Source organism: Macrobrachium nipponense, chromosome 38, assembly GCF_015104395.2.
Source record: "Macrobrachium nipponense isolate FS-2020 chromosome 38, ASM1510439v2, whole genome shotgun sequence".
NCBI classification, from domain to species: Eukaryota; Metazoa; Arthropoda; class Malacostraca; order Decapoda; family Palaemonidae; genus Macrobrachium; species Macrobrachium nipponense.
The window spans coordinates 38,860,508-38,878,007 of NC_061098.1; the positions used below are offsets into that span (position 1 = coordinate 38,860,508).

The window sequence follows — 17,500 nt, forward strand, 5'->3', positions numbered from 1 at the left end:
GTGTTTATTAGGACTTTTATTGTATTGTAACTTTATAATTGTAATAAATTAAAATGGTTTATATAGTAATTGTTGTTATTCTAAGGTGCTTTATTGTATTGTTGTTGTTTACTAATAAGTAACAAAGAACAGGATGAACAGCAGTGTTGTTGTGGGTTCTCAGTAGATGTAACATATATATATATATATATATATATATATATATATATATATATATATATAGTGTGTTTTTTTTTGTGTGTGTGTGCGTGTGTGTGTGCGTGAGACATATCACATTACCGTGATTTATATACATACATCGAGCTACAAATGTCCTTTAATATCTAATTCGCTCTACCTCGGAATTGATATATTATGTTAACAGAAGGGGAATTGTTTAGTCGACAAGAAATTGTCGGCTCATGGGCGCGAACCATCGCACGTGAGCCAACAAATTTCATATCGACTAAAAGTTTCCCTATATAAGTAATATATAGATATATATATATATATATATATTATATATATCTTATATATATATATATATATACGCATTAAGCTACGAATGTCTTTCAATATCTAATTCGCTCTACCTCAGAATTACTATATTTTCATATGTGTTAACTGAAGGGAAATTTTTAGTTGATAATAATTTCATTGGCTCCCGGGCACGAACCTAGAAACCAAGTAATCAGGACGTACAGTGAGGCGCCTTTAACCACACAACTACAGAGAGAGGATGTAAGTTAACGCCGCCTCTCACCTACAAATCCCTGTCGCGCTTAGGTATTCGTTATTTTGTAGTCGGCATCAACCCTCCTCGACCTTGACAGCTGTGCATTGTTTTTGTCGCACGTAGCCAATTTATAAGTCTGATCACATCACCGCGTTTCATGTGTAGCCTACGCATCAAGCCACAAAAGTCTTTGAATATCTAATTCGCTCGACGTAGATATATATATATATATGTGTGTGTGTACACATAAATTTCTGAGTAGATGCTGGGCAGAGAGAGAGAGAGAGAGATTCAATGTAAAAAAAAAATGCCTAAACCTTTGTTTTAGACAGTTACTAAGCGGAGAACGAGCACCATCAGTTTCCTTTATAATATTCACTTTATAACAATATAATAAAAACATGTACCTTACGGCTGTGATATCTATATATATATGATATATATATATATATATATTATATATATATAATATATATATATGTGTGTGTGTGTGTGTGTGTGTGTGTGTGTGTGTGTGTGTGTGTGTGTGTGTGTGTGTTCTCGCCTTATCTTGGACGATTAGTCACTTCCTCTGGAAGCCTGAGCATAAACACATGACACATTCATCATCATACTCATTTCTCTGAATGACAAAATAAGTTGAAACGATTCGTATTTTCTAACTCGAAACTGATGCTTAAAGTTGATCTGTTCTATCCTTTGTACCTTCTGGGAATTCCCTGTCATGTGTCCTAGGGGGAAGGGAAAGTGGAGAGAGCAAAGAGGCTATGAGTGAATAAGTTAGATAAAATTATGGCCAAGAACGCGTGAAGTTTTTAATCATTTTTTGTATTTATATAAAACCCTTTTTACAACATTCACACTCGAGTATTTATATTACAATACAAAATTGACTTATTTCAAATAAGTTCTTCTATACATTCTTCGGTCACAGCTGTTCTCATGTAATTCTACAAGTGGATTTCAGAAACTAACTGCAGTCATTAAGTTCACCCCTAAGAAAGTTCATAATAGTTTTATTGTCATCAAAGAGCTCCCCTTTACTTTTCCAGACACGACACGGGTAAGAAGAGACTAATATCATTGCTGTGCTTTGATTTCTTCGCTTTTTCAACTCGAAATACAGCATTAATACCCGTATACATTTGTTGTTCGAACCAGAACTCAATTATGGAATGTTATAATGTTATTTTTAAACCACTAAAATGCATTGGTGATCTTATGGCACAAAATTAAATACAAACATATATGCATATATGCACTGCGTACTGTGGATCACCACAAAGAAAAAATTAACTACAGGACTGACTTCTGTTTTCCTAACTGAAAATCCTTCCTGTCATAACTGTCACAAAGACAGAGATACTGCAGTAACCCAGAACTTTATAACAACATAATTTTCACTCAACTTAAGTACCATTCGTGTACCAGAACTCAAAAAAAATGTGCAATCTATACCACATACATCAGGATAATACTAGTCATGTCTCATCACTGCAAACTTGTGTAATACTCTTAACACGTAGATCTCGGCAGGAAATTAATCAACTATGCAATAAGCACTTGCAAGAAAATAACTGAAAGATCACAAAGTGACCCCCTGCTCTTTTCATAGTCAGTGCAATTTCCTATGCCGTTTCCGCTCAGATCATTATCACCTCTGAACGAAGAAGAGACACGGTAAATAAAAATAACATTTCACTCCCATCACTTCGTCAGGCAGTTATTTGAAAAAAAAAAAAAAAACTACACTTGTGGTGGTCAGTCACAACACCAAGGCACTCCAGTTCAGGCAAACTCAGTGCCTGGGACACCAGACTGTGCTGTACCGCCCCGTACCAGACTGATCTCCAGGCTTTCATGTATCAGAACTAATGAGATTAGTACCTTCAGCACCACTGCTGTGATACCGGCTCCTACGGCTCTGCATGTTTCTTGGTGAACATCCTTGAAAGTAGAAATTTCCACTGTGTATGGAAAATCTCCAGTTGGGCTACTTTGAGCCAGAAGAGTACCAGTGGCAAGGGAAAGAGAGAGAGAGAGAGAGAGAGAGAGAGAGAGAATTAATATGGAAATTATCATATAAGAAAATACAAACAACTGAAATAGAATATAGGGCTGAATGACGATAGAAAGAAAGACACCGGGTAGTATTTGAGGTGCCCCGTTTCTCAGCGAGTAACAATTATCTATGGATCTTATCCTTTCAAAATTAGGCATTAGCAGGCGTTCACATTCCAACTGCCAGTGGAAAATTCTAGCTTTCCACGTGTCGGTTCGCACTTCTTCCTCACAACAGTGAAGCAACTTATGAAAATTTTGTACTCAGAATTAAAGAGGGATTTTGAAAATTCTTAGATCAATGGACTGAATGTTTTCTCCACACAAGCTATTTTTTTTTTTTTTTTTTTTTTTTTTTTTTTTTTTTTTTTTTTACTTTTATCAGGTACTCTAGACGCACACTGCACAGCTTGTGTTCAAAGATCATCACCAAAATGAGAGCGGTTTCAGTCGAAAGATGCGTTTATCTGTGTGTTCAAGAGTGTGGCACTGCAGGCCCCGTACTAACTGAACCACGGAAGGGTTCAGCAGAGCACTAAACCGCACTAGCTCACATTGACGGCCAAGCACTTTGGAACCGATTCCATCTTTGGATAAGGAGGGTATTCGAACGCAGACAAAAGTCTACCGTCACATTGCCTCTATCTGTTGCTCCTAATCTCTGCAGTTTTTAAGACTTTGTTCTAGTAGTCTCAGATTTTTTTGTGATTTCTCTGAAATTTCACATTCAGCTGATGTGTTGTCTTCCTGAAGATGATTTTCGCTCCAAACAACTGCAAGGCAGGTGAGGGCAAATTACCGTCACAAGATATCCAGGCAAAATTGGATATTGTACAGTTTCCATCCAGGATTGGAATTGTCGAAATATAACAAGGTCGTCAACCATTCCCGTCTTGTTTTTCATACAGATATTTTTGCAGACTTGTGCCCATTCTCTTAGCGATGTCTTGGTGTCAGGTTTTGGCAGCTTCCGACTAGCAATATAGTGGTCCACCCTCGTTAGAAAAGGCTCCAGCCCACCTTGTTGTGCGACTCCCTCGATGATGCTTGATCCCCTCCCCTCATAGGTCTCATAGCAGTAATCCTGAAAGTAGTGGAGATGCATAAAGCTTACGGAGATCATCTATGGATAGCTTCAGAGATTCCTATCACATAAGCAAAATAACTTGAAGAGAATATCATTATGTGCCTAGAATTCTTGAGCATCCACATTCCACTCATATCAATGAAAGTTTTAAGGGTTCAGACGCTTTTGCATCAGTAATAAGACTGTGTTTTTCACACTCTAAAGTAAAGTGTATCAAATAGCTGAGCAAGTTAAAGATTGGAGCAGAATAGTCATGTACTCATGAAAGCATAAAGCAGCAGAAGTATGGCAAACATTAAGAAATAATTTCTGCTCTGATATTGCTCATTTTCAGAATAATTCATCCTAAACCACACCTACATTATTGTTCTAGAGCCTCATGACCCTCTAAGACGACCCATATTGTCAGGACTGTCTTGAGTAAGTCTGAATGTTCCAAGATCCAGGCTCATTTTACAGGGGAAACCTCCCAAAACCATTTAAGAACTGGAATCGCTGAATTTGTGTCTTTGGTTATAAGCGTCAGTATAACACATACGGTAATTCTTTGCTAACCGTCAGTGTTTTGTGCTACGGCCTTCTTGCCCTGCGTTTGAGGATCTTAGTGAAGATGAACCGATATCGATGGATTTTACGTTAGTATTTTGAATCCACATACATGGGAGCAAGCAAAAATTCCAACATCTGGAAATTCATTGACGTTTTGGACAAGGAAGAGGCATTGGCACAAACGAAAATTTGACATTTGCAACTGGAAGACAGACCAAAACAAAAAAGAAAATACGAAAAACTTTACACACGTATTGCAACGTGAGTAGAAAAGCGATGGAAATAACCAAACTAGATTTTTAAGAGCGATTGCTTTTAGCTTAATGATGTTTTAGAATGTAAAAGATAAATAAAGATTTTTATTCTAATATTGTTTTACTGAACACGTTTCCTTTTCTTTGGTAGGTTATAAACATATTACATAATGTAAAGACACCAAAAAGACCAAAAATTTCAAATTATGTACATGACAGTAGTGGAAACGTAGCTTGAGACCGAAGTTTCCAACACCAAAGTTTCTGAGACAGAGGGTGTGGATATGTAGATGGTGTTGTTGTGTCATATACAGTAGGGTGTGGATATGTCGATGAATGCACTTATATGCCACATAAAAGATGGTTTCGATATGTGGATGAAAGTGTGGCTATGTCATATATACAAGAGTATAAATATGTTGTTGAGGTTGTTGCAATGCCATTTACAAGTGGATATGTGAGTGAGGGTGTGGTTATGTTATATATAATAGTGTGTGGATGTATGGATGAAGGTGTTCTTACATCATATACAATAGGTGTGATGTTGATGAAGGTGTTGCTCTGTTGTATAACTAAGGATTTGGATAAAAGGAGCCCATAAAAACACCAAAATATATAGAGAGAAATACTATATTTCAGAGACTGCTGTCTCCCTCTTCAGGTAGATGAATGAGAAAAGTTACAGAAAAGGTGGTATTTATAACAAGAGGTCCATCCAAAGGTAAGCCAGTTCAGGTCACTCCCGCTGATAATCTTCCTTTAATCTTCTTAAGCATCGGTTGAATGAAAACCTTGTCGATGATATCTGAGTCCCATGCTCCCTTTGAGATATTCATTACCTGCCCCTCTTTAATCAAGGCTGATTCCATTATTTGACTCTTGTACCAGTATTTGCTGCTATAAATTATATGTGACAAATTCCAGTTTATTCTATGGTTATGTTCATTTATATAGTTGAAAATATCTGAGTTCTGTTGTCCATACCTAACTGACCGTTTGTGCTGTATTAATCTCTGGCGAAGTGATTTTCCTGTAAATCCGATGTAAGATTGGTCACAGTCCAGGCATGGGATTTCGTAAATGCCTGTGCCCTTGGGGGATATCTTTTGTTGGACGTTAATCAGGGATTTGGCTAAGGTGTTTGGGTAAGTGAATGCAAAAGGGTTAGATTTTCCGAGGGTCTGGGCCACCGTCTTAATCCTTTCCAGGTGTGGAATTTTTATTTTATTGTTGGGTGTGTCTCTGGTCTTGTCTTGAAGGGGTCGGTAGAAAATTACAAAGTGACAGTGGAACTTTTTCAATATTTGCTTTGGACAAGGGACTTAATTATTTGCAAAGTTCTGTCAATTATCTAGGAATTGATGGTAACTTTACAAGTTTCTCGAAATGGATGGTATCAATACATTACTGCCCTGATACAGTTCTCCTGGTATTTTAATAAACTACTGATATTTTTATTTATTTATCAGTTTCTTGATTTATCTGTTTTTCTAATAACTGATCTCCCATTTCTGTATTTCCCGTTACCTTCACATACTTCTTTCAAAAAAACGCCATATTCTTTAGAAGTTTGAATTTCTGTGGCGGGCTTGTTCCATATGAATAGGGTTCATCTTTTGAATAATAATAAAGATAATAATCAATTTCTGATTATATGTGCTAATAAACTTCAGAATCTTGGAGTGGATATGTTTTATTTTAGGATTACTTCAAGATTTCCTTATAGGTAGACAGCAGCGAGTTGCTGTAGATGGCATCTTTAGTGAACCAAGACCTATTGTGTCTGGAGTTCCACAGGGTAGTGTTCTTGGTCCACTGTTACTTTTAGTATATACAAGTGATATGGCTGTTGGCCTGGAAAACAGTGTTGTTAGGTATGCCGATGATGCAACACTTGTGGGTGTAGTAAAGTCTCCACTTATAACAAATGAAGCTGTCTTCAGCCTCAATCGGGACATGGACCAGATCTGGGAATGGTATAGTCGGTGGGGTAAGAGGCTGAACTGCAGTAAAACAAAAACACTGTTGATTAGCAGATCTCATACAGATTTTCCATTCCATCCTCCCCTTCAGGTAGATGGAACTTTGCTGAATGTGTAAGAAGCTTTAACTATTCTAGGTGTAACTTTCGACCCACATCTTACCTTTGAGAAACATCTAATGAAAGTTCCAGCAAATGCCGCACGAAAGTTAGATATTGTGTGTAACTTCTCATATGTTTATAACAGTGACAAAATCAGTGCAACCTGTTTTAGGTCATTTTTGCTTTCTTTGCTACAATACTGTTCTCTGTTGTGGATGTCTGCTTCTGCCAGAGATTTATTTCTTTTAGACAGATTGGTTCGTGGTGGTAGGTTTCTGTTTCCTAATAGTACCAGCAGTTCAGACTTGGACCATCGACGGATGGTCTCTTGTTTGTTGTTGTTTCATAAGATGTAGTTTAGCAAAGATCTTTCACATTCACAATTGATCCTTGATCCCCTTTACCTTCCGAGAACAACCAGATTCGCTGAACAGCAGCACCAATCTGCAGTAAATGTGCCTCGCTGTCAAACTTCTCAGTTCCAGAGGTCCTTTATTCCTCACACCATTGGACTGTGGAACAGCCTCCCTGAGGATGTTGTGCAATTGGTACTTCAGGAGTTCAAACGATGATGCGATATATTACTACCTTAACACTATTCTCCTTGGATTTTAATACGTTTTTATCAATTTATTAATTTTTTTTCTTTATTAATAAGTGAGATCTCGTCTTTTTGTGTTTCGCTTTACTTCCTCTTATTTCTTACTGGTGAACACCATATTCTTTGGAAGCTTGAATTTCAAGACAGTGGTCCCTTCGGTGGGCTTGTTACACATGAACAGGTTTCATCTTCTGAATAATAATAATAATAATAATAATAATAATAATAATAATAATAATAATAATAATAATAATAATAATAATAATAATATGTGGCGCCGTGGAGGAGTGGGTTAGGTCGTCAATGGACTTAAGACAAGTTAAGCAACATTGGGGCTGGTCTCCTCGGCGTTGATTCCTTGGGAAAGGATCTTTACCATAATTTCCTCAGTCTACTCAGCTGTAAATGAGTACCTATCCCTGATGGGATAGGGTCCAGCTATGGGTTAAATAGCAAAATTCAGCAATGATGGAAAGAAATGAAGGAATAAACGACAACGACATAAATGGAACCGCTGGCAACGGAGGAGCTTCGTCCGGCAACCAGGTATTCAACCCAATTGAAGGGGAAGACGGTCAGGTACTTGGAGGTCGTCATCCAGCAACTGATCACCACAACGACAGTAATCAACAGCCTGAGATTGGAAGAAATGGACAACAGAAGAAAATAAGGAAATATGGAGATGCTACATCAGAAGCAACCCGACGGAGAGAGGATATACAAGAAGCTTCGTCAACATCTGGAATGAGAGGAATAACACCCCCCAAACAGAGCAGAGGCTGGCAGACCAAGTAAGGAACATAAAGAAAAAGAACTGGTTCTCCCCAACAGAAAGAGAAGAACTGGAAAGGGAAATGTCACACGACAACGAATTACACGAAGACGAACTGAGAGACGATGCCACAGAAGACGACAGGGATGATGAGGTATCAAACAACGACACACGAAGAAACACCGACGAAGTAACAGACAGGACGGAATGGGTAGAAAAGATTAGACAATGGATGGAGCCAGATACAGAGAGAACAAAGATCCCCTCCATGAAAGCCTACAAACCAAGAAATTAAGGGACAAAACAACTGAGGTCAATGAAATAATGGGCATAATACACACCACCAGTATCACAGAAACAAATAACTTGGCATATGCAGGAGCAAGATTAATAGCAGAACTGATGGGGATTCGAACACCAACACCACCACCACAACCAACCCAACAGAAACCAAAACAGCAACCTCCTTGGAAAAGGCGCCTGGAAAAGCAAATCATGGCGATGAGATCTAACTTGAGTAAACTGAAAGAGATGACAGAAAAAGGCTAAGAAGCAAGAAAACAAGGGAGGAACTCAACGAGAAATACAAAGTACAAGAGAGGAGACTAAATAACACAATAAAAGATGTAAAACACAGGGTTAAGGACAAAGCACATAAGATCCAACAGTACATGAACAGGAATAAGGGATACCAACAGAACAAACTATTCGAACCAACCAGAAAGACTATACAGCCAACTAAGAGGGGAAGACAACCACCAACAAATTCCTGAAGACGAACCAAGTAAGAGACTCTGGGAAAACATATGGAGCAATCTGGTATCACAAAACAAACATGCAACATGGCTCCAGGAAGTCAAGGCTGAAGAAACAGGGAGAATAAAACAAAGATTCACAGACATCACGACAGACACAGTCAGACACCAACTAAAGAAAATGCCAAACTGGAAAGCCCCAGGTCCCGATGAAGTCCATGGATACTGGCTCAAAAACTTCAAGGCCCTACACCAACGAATAGCAGAACAACTCCAGCATTGTATCTCAAATCACCATGCACCAAAATGGATGACCACAGGAAGAACATCCTTAGTACAAAAAGACAAGAGTAAGGGAGATATAGCCAGTAACTACAGGCCTATCACCTGCCTACCAACAATGTGGAAGTTACTAACAAGTATCATCAGTGAAAGGCTATACAACTACCTAGAGGAGACAAACACCATCCCCCACCAACAGAAAGGCTGCAGAAGGAAGTGTAGGAGCACAAAAGACCAGCTCCTGATAGACAAAATGGTAATGAAGAACAGTAGGAGAAGGAAAACCAACCTAAGCATGGCATGGATAGACTATAAGAAAGCCTTCAACATGATACCACACACATGGCTAATAGAATGCCTGAAAATATATGGGGCAGAGGAAAACACCATCAGCTTCCTCAAAAATACAATGCACAACTGGAATACAATACTTACAAGCTCTGGAATAAGACTAGCAGAGGTTAATATCAGGAGTAGAGAGGGATCTTCCAGGGCGACTCACTGTCCCCACTACTCTTCGTAGTAGCCATGATTCCCATGACAAAAGTACTACAGAAGATGGATGCCGGGTACCAACTCAAGAAAAGAGGCAACAGAATTAACATCTGATGTTCATGGACGACATCAAGCTGTATGGTAAGAGCATCAAGGAAATAGATACCCCAATCCAGACTGTAAGGATTGTATCTGGGGACATCAGGATGGAGTTTGGAATAGAAAAATGCGCCTTAGTCAACATACAAAAAGGCAAAGTAACGAGAACTGAAGGGATAAAGCTACCAGATGGGAGCAACATCAAACACATAGATGAGACAGGATACAAATACCTGGGAATAATGGAAGAAGGGGACATAAAACACCAAGAGATGAAGGACACGATCAGGAAAGAATATATGCAGAGACTCAAGGCGATACTCAAGTCAAAACTCAATGGTGGAAATATGATAAAAGCCATAAACACATGGGCAGATACAGCGCAGGAATAGTGGAATGGACGAAGGCAGAACTCCGCAGCATAGATCAGAAAACCAGGAAACAAATGACAATACACAAAGCACTACACCCAAGAGCAAATACGGACAGACTATACATAACACGAAAGGAAGGAGGGAGAGGACTACTAAGTATAGAGGACTGCGTCAACATCGAGAACAGAGCACTGGGGCAATATCTGAAAACCAGTGAAGACGAGTGGCTAAAGAGTGCATGGGAAGAAGGACTAATAAAAGTAGACGAAGACCCAGAAATATACAGAGACAGGAGAATGACAGACAGAACAGAGGACTGGCACAACAAACCAATGCAAGGACAATACATGAGACAGACTAAATAACTAGCCAGCGATGACACATGGCAATGACTACAGGGGGGAGAGCTAAAGAAGGAAACTGAAGGAATGATAACAGCGGCACAAGATCAGGCCCTAAGAACCAGATATGTTCAACGATAGACGGAAATAACATCTATCCCATATGTAGGAAGTTCAATACGAAAAATGAAACCATAAACCACATAGCAAGCGAATGCCCAGCACTTGCACAGAACCAGTTCAAAAAAAGGCATGATTCACTGGCAAAAGCCCTCCACTGGAGCCTGTGCAAGAAACATCAGCTACCTTGCAGTAATAAGTGGTACGAGCACCAACCTGAGGGAGTGATAGAAAACGATCAGGCAAAGATCCTCTGGAACTATGGTATCAGAACGGATAGGGTGATACGTGCAAATAGACCAGACGTGACGTTGATTGACAAAGTCAAGAAGAAAGTATCACTCATTGATGTCGCAATACCATGGGACACCAGAGTTGAAGAGAAAGAGAGGGAAAAAATAGAAAAGAAAAAATAGATAAGTATCAATATCTGAAAATAGAAATAAGAAGGATATGGGATATGCCAGTGGAAATCGTACCCATAATCATAGGAGCACTAGGAATGATCCCAAGATCCCTGAAAAGGAATCTAGAAAAACTAGACGCTGAAGTAGCTCCAGGACTCATGCAAAAAGAGTGTGATCCTAGAAACGGCGCACATAGTAACAAAAGCGATGGACTCATAAAGAGGCAGGATGCAACCTGGAACCCCACACTATAAATACCACCCAGTCGAATTGGAGGACTGGGAAAAAAAAAATAATAATAATAATAATAATAATATGTGGCGCCGTGGCAGAGTGGGTTAGGTCGTCAATGGACTGGTTAAGCAACATTGGGGCTCGTCAGTCATTGGATAGGTGACCGCTCTCCTCAGCGTTGATTCCTTGGGAAAGGATCTTTACCATAATTTCCTCAGTCTACTCAGCTGTAAAATGAGTACCCTATCCCTGATGGGGTAGGTCCAGCTATGGGTTAAATAGCAAAACTCAGCAATGATGTTAAGAAATGAAGGAATAAACGACAACGAAGTAAATGGAACCTCTGGCAACAGAGGAGCTTCGTCCAGCAGCCAGGTATTCAACCCAATTGAAGGGGAAGACAGTCAGGTACTTGGAGGTCGTCATCCAGCAACTGACCACCACAACGACAGTAACCAACAGCCTGAGATTGGAGCTACAGAAGCAAACCAAAGGAAGAAATGGAAAAGAGAAGAAAATAAGGAAATATGGAGATGCTACATCAGAAGCAACCCGACGGAGAGAGGATATACAAGAAGCTTCGTCAACATCTGGAATGAGAGGAATAACACCCCCCAAACAGAGCAGAGGCTGGCAGACCAAGTAAGGAACATAAAGAAAACGAACTGGCTCTCCCCAACAGAGAGAGAGGAACTGGAAAGGGAAATGTCACCCGACAATAAATTACACGAAGACAAACTGAGAGACGATGCCACAGAAGACAACAGGGATGATGAGGTATCAAACAACGACACACGAAGAAACACCGACGAAGTAACAGACAGGACGGAATGGGTAGAAAAGATTAGACAATGGATGGAGCCAGATACAGAGAGAACAAAGATCCCCTCCATGAAAGCCTACAACACCAAGAAATTAAGGGACAAAACAAGTGAGGTCAATCAATAATAGGCCTAATACACACCACCAGTATCACAGAAACAAATAACTTGGCATATGCAAGAGCAAGATTAATAGCAGAACTGATGGGGATTCGAACACCAACACCACCACCACAACCAACCCAACAGAAACCAAAACAGCAACCTCCTTGGAAAAGGCACCTGGAAAAGCAAATCATAGTGATGAGATCTGACTTGAGTAATCTGAAAGAGATGACAGAAAAATGGCTAAGAAGCGAGAAAACAAGGGAGGAACTCAACGAGAAATACAAAGTACAAGAAAGGGGACTAAACAACACAATAGAAGTTGTAAAACAGAGGCTTAATGCCAAAGCACATAAGATCCAACGGTATATGAACAGAAATAAGGGATACCAACAGAACAAACTATTCGAAACCAACCAGAAAAGACTATACAGCCAACTAAGAGGGGAAGACAACCACCAACAAATTCCTGAAGCCGAACCAAGTAAGAGACTCTGGGAAAACATATGGAGCAATCTGGTATCACACAACAAACATGTAACATGGCTCCAGGAAGTCAAGGCTGAAGAAACAGGGAGAATAAAACAAAGATTCACTGACATCACGACAGACACAGTCAGACACCAACTAAAGAAAATGCCAAACTGGAAAGCCCCAGGTCCGATGAAGTCCATGGATACTGGCTCAAAAACCTCAAGGCCCTACACCCACGAATAGCCGAACAACTCCAGCATTGTATCTCAAATCTCCAAGCACCCAAATGATGACCAAAAGAAGAACATCCTTAGTACAAAAAGACAAGAGTAAGGGAAATATAGCCAGTAACTACAGGCCTATCACCTGCCTACCAATAATGTGGAAGTTACTAACAGGTATCACAGTGAAAGGCTATACAATTACCTAGAGGAGACAAAACACCATCCCCCACCAACAGAAAGGCTGCAGAATGGAAGTGTAGGAGCACAAAAGACCAGCTCCTGATAGACAAAATGGTAATGAAGAACAGTAGGAGAGGGAAACCAACCTAAGCATGGCATGGATAGACTATAAGAAAGCCTTCGACATAATACCACACACATGGCTAATAGAATGCCTGAAAATATATGGGGCAGAGGAAAACACCATCAGCTTCCTCAAAAATACAATGCGCAACTGGAATACAATACTTACAAGCTCTGGAATAAGACTAGCAGAGGTTAATATCAGGAGAGGGATCTTCCAGGGCGACTCACTGTCCCCACTACTCTTCGTAGTAGCCATGATTCCCATGACAAAAGTACTGCAGAAGATGGATGCCGGGTACCAACACAAGAAAAGAGGCAACAGAATCAACCATCTGATGTTCATGAACGACATCAAGCTGTATGGTAAGAGCATCAAGGAACAGATACCCCAATTACCATACTGTAAGGATTGTATCTGGGGACATCAGGATGGAGTTTGGAATAGAAAAATGCGCCTTAGTCAACATACAAAAAGGCAAAGTAACAAGAACTGAAGGGATAAAGCTACCAGATGGGAGCAACATCAAACACATAGATGAGACTGGATACAAATACCTGGGAATAATGGAAAGAGGGGATATAAAACACCAAGAGATGAAGGACACGATCAGGAAAGAATATATGCAGAGACTCAAGGCGATACTCAAGTCAAAACTCAATGGCGGAAATATGATAAAAGCCATAAACACATGGGCAGTGCCAGTAATCAGATACAACGCAGGAATAGTGGAATGGGCGAAGGCAGAACTCCGCAACATAGATCAGAAAACCAGGAAACATATGACAATACACAAAGCACTACACCCAAGAGCAAATACGGACAGACTATACATAACGCGAAAGGAAGGAGGGAGAGGACCACTGAGTATAGAGGACTGCGTCAACATTGAGAACAGAGCACTAAGGCACTATCTGAAAACCAGTGAAGACGAGTGGCTAAAGGGTGCATGGGAAGAAGGACTAATAAAAGTAGACGAAGACCCAGAAATATACAGAGACAGGAGAATGACAGATAGAACAGAGGACTGACACAACAAACCAATGCAAGGACAATACATGAGACAGACTAAAGAACTAGCCAGCGATGACACATGGCAATGGCTGACAGAGGGGAGAGCTAAAGAAGGAAACTGAAGGATAACAGCGGCACAAGATCAGGCCCTAAGAACCAGATATGTTCAAAGAACGATAGACGGAAATAACATCTATCCCATATGTAGGAAGTGCAATACGAAAAATGAAACCATAAACCTCATAGCAAGCGAATGCCCAGCACTTGCACAGAACCAGTACAAAAAGAGGCATGATTCAGTGGCAAAAGCCCTCCACTGGAGCCTGTGCAAGAAACATCAGCTACCTTACAGTAATAAGTGGTATGAGCACCAACCTGAGGGAGTGATAGAAAACGATCAGGCAAAGATCCTCTGGGACTATGGTATCAGAACAGATAGGGTGATACGTGCAAATAGACCAGACGTGACGTTGATTGACAAAATCAAGAAAGAGGGTATCACTCATTGATGTCGCAATACCATGGACACCAGAGTTGAAGAGAAAGAGAGGGAAAAAATGGATAAGTATCAAGACCTGAAAATAGAAATAAGAAGGATATGGGATATGCCAGTGGAAATTGTACCCATAATCATAGGAACACTAGGCACGATCCCAATATCCCTGAAAAGGAATCTGGAAAAACTAGAGGCTGAAGTAGCTCTAGGACTCATGCAGAAGAGTGTGATCCTAGAAACGGCGCACATAGTAAGAAAAGTGATGGACTCCTAAGGAGGCAGGATGCAACCCGGGCCCCCACACTATAAATACCACCCAGTCGAATTAGAGGACTGTGATAGAGTAAAAAAAAAAAATAATAATAATGGGAAAGCCTTTCCTCGTGCATTTATATTATTACCAAACGAAGCACAAGATGCATATGACAAAGCTTTTACGAAGCTAAAAGGAAGTGACGATCGATTTCGAGAAAGCTCTTTGTAACAGCATTCAAATTCATGTTCCTAATTACATAGTTGTTGGATTGTTCCATGTGTGCCAAAGATTGTATTGCCGAATTTGTGACCTTGGTTATAAGCGTCAGTATAACAAGACTAGTTCTTCCAAGAAGTGGTGACTGCTTTTGAGAGGGATGTAACTATTTGTTCATTAAGCATAGAATCGAGAGAGAGAGAGAGAGAGAGAGAGAGAGATTACACAAAAGATATAGCTATTTGCCCATTAAGCATAGAAACGAAGGGCAGAGAGAGAGAGAGAGAGAGAGAGAGAGAGAGAGAGAGAGAGAGAGAGAGAGGTGTTTCTATTTAGATTATAATCAAACGAAAGAGAGAGATGACGTGATTCTTCAGAATATGCGTCTATCTACTCTGTAAACGAAGAGAGTTGGCACGAATTCTATACAAACAAAAATTATGTCCATTCAGCATTTAAACGAGAGAGAGAGAGAGAGAGAGAGAGAGAGAGAGAGAGAGAGAGAGAGAGAGAGAGAGAGAGAGTGAGCGAAGGGAGTATGAAGAGAGAGAGAGAGAGAGAAGAGGGGTACGTGTGAATCTATAAAAATAAAAAAAACTATTTTTACCAATAATATTTTGCAAATAAACAAAACAAAAGATTAGCCGAAAATCTTGGAAAGTTGCTGATATTTTGAGACAATAAAAAAAAAAAAATGTACTGGCATAACTATTTTATGTTGTGAATAAATTACCTATAAATATCTATATATGGGTCAGTTGGATTACAAGTAAATTATTATAAAAAGTGGGAAAACAGTGAGAGTGTCTTCTTACCTTATGTCCAGCCAGTCTTCACCTGAAAGACAAAGAAAGAGTCATGTTGAAAGGGACGAGATGCAGAGTTTTGTGCATATTATTCCTTGTGAAAGTGTTTATGTAACAACGCATGCCTTATACATTTGTAAACACACATATGTGCGTGTAAGTAAGATATATTATATATATATATATATATATATAAGTATAATATATATATATATATATATATATATATATATTATATATATATCTAAAGGTTTTTTGCCACGAAGGAAAAAATGAGGCAAACTGATTTTACAGAGGACAACGTAGTCAAAAGGAGGCTTAATATCCAAACTGACACTACAAGATTAGCAATAAGGGCGATTTCACTCTACAGAAAGGAGGAACCGCCTAAGGGTAGCCACACCTTGAAGGATACACGCAGTAAACAAGTTATTCTTCCAGAAAACAGTACATTTTGAAAAAACACGGAAGCATATACAATTTAATATCATGAATTTTACACAAATTTTTCCCAAAAATATTATTAATGAAAAGACGAAAGAAAATATAAATATATATATCGAGCATACTTTACTAGAGGATGAAATAACTTACAAAAAACTCGCAAAAAATTCGTTGGACCAAGTAATAAAAAATTTTAATATCAATATCAAACAAATTCTTAAAGACAAAAAAGAACTTTTGTGTAAGTTAACTGTAAAGTGTCCCTCATTACCTTATTTATATGGCCTAGTCAAACTCATAAGGAAAACAAACCTATGCGCCCAATTATTAGTACTGTAGGATCAATTGCTTATAAACTATCTAAATATCTTACTAAACTGATATCCCCGCTACTAGGAACTGTATCTAATTCACACATCCGGAATTCTCTTGAACTTGTGGAAAAATTAAATAACATTGTACTAAACCCTAGCGATATTTTGTCAGTTTTGATGTATGTTCTTTGTTTACAAAAGTCCCTATTGACTCTGTGCTAGAATATTTAAGTAATGAACTTGTACTGCATGAATTGCCTATGTCTGTTAGTCACATAATTTCCTGATTAAGTTATGATTTGTGATTGCAATTTATTTTTAATGGAGAACGTTACAAACAAATATTTGGTATGGCCATGGATAACCCTTTATCACCTCTCTTTCAAACTTATATATTGGAATTTTTTGAGAGACAACACCTCCCGAATATCACACTTGTCCCCTTAAAATGGTACCAATATGTCGATGATATCTTGTAGTCTTACCTGTTGGTATCGATGTAAATGATTTACTGTCTAAATTGAATAATTTAGTGCCATCCATAAAATTCACTGTTGAAATCGAAAATCAAGAACAATGTCATCCCTTTCCTAGATGTATTAATACATAGAAAATCTTTCCAATGCAAATTCAGTATTTTATAGAAAACCCACAAATAATTTAACATATGTATATTTTATTCTGGCCACTATCTTAAATTATTTCAAAATTTCATTTTTTCTTCTATGTTCCTACGCGCTTTGCGTATACGAGTCCACAATATTTTGACCAAGAAATAGAATACATAAAAAAGATAG

The 17,500-nt window shown here is 39.0% G+C and overlaps 1 long non-coding RNA gene across 2 annotated transcripts in view; it reads right to left on the minus strand.

The window, feature by feature from the left end:
* Nucleotides 1–1,234: 1,234 nt before the first annotated feature.
* Nucleotides 1,235–17,500, minus strand: part of LOC135209715 (uncharacterized) — a 41,061-nt gene continuing 24,795 nt past the window's right edge. Inside the window, exons 4-5 of one of the 2 annotated variants that reach the window (XR_010313410.1) lie at nt 15,955–15,976; nt 1,235–3,860 (exon numbers count right to left, since the gene is read on the minus strand). This is a non-coding gene — a long non-coding RNA (uncharacterized LOC135209715). The remainder of the gene's footprint in view (nt 3,861–15,954; nt 15,977–17,500) is intronic. The other variant, XR_010313409.1, reaches the window with a different exon arrangement.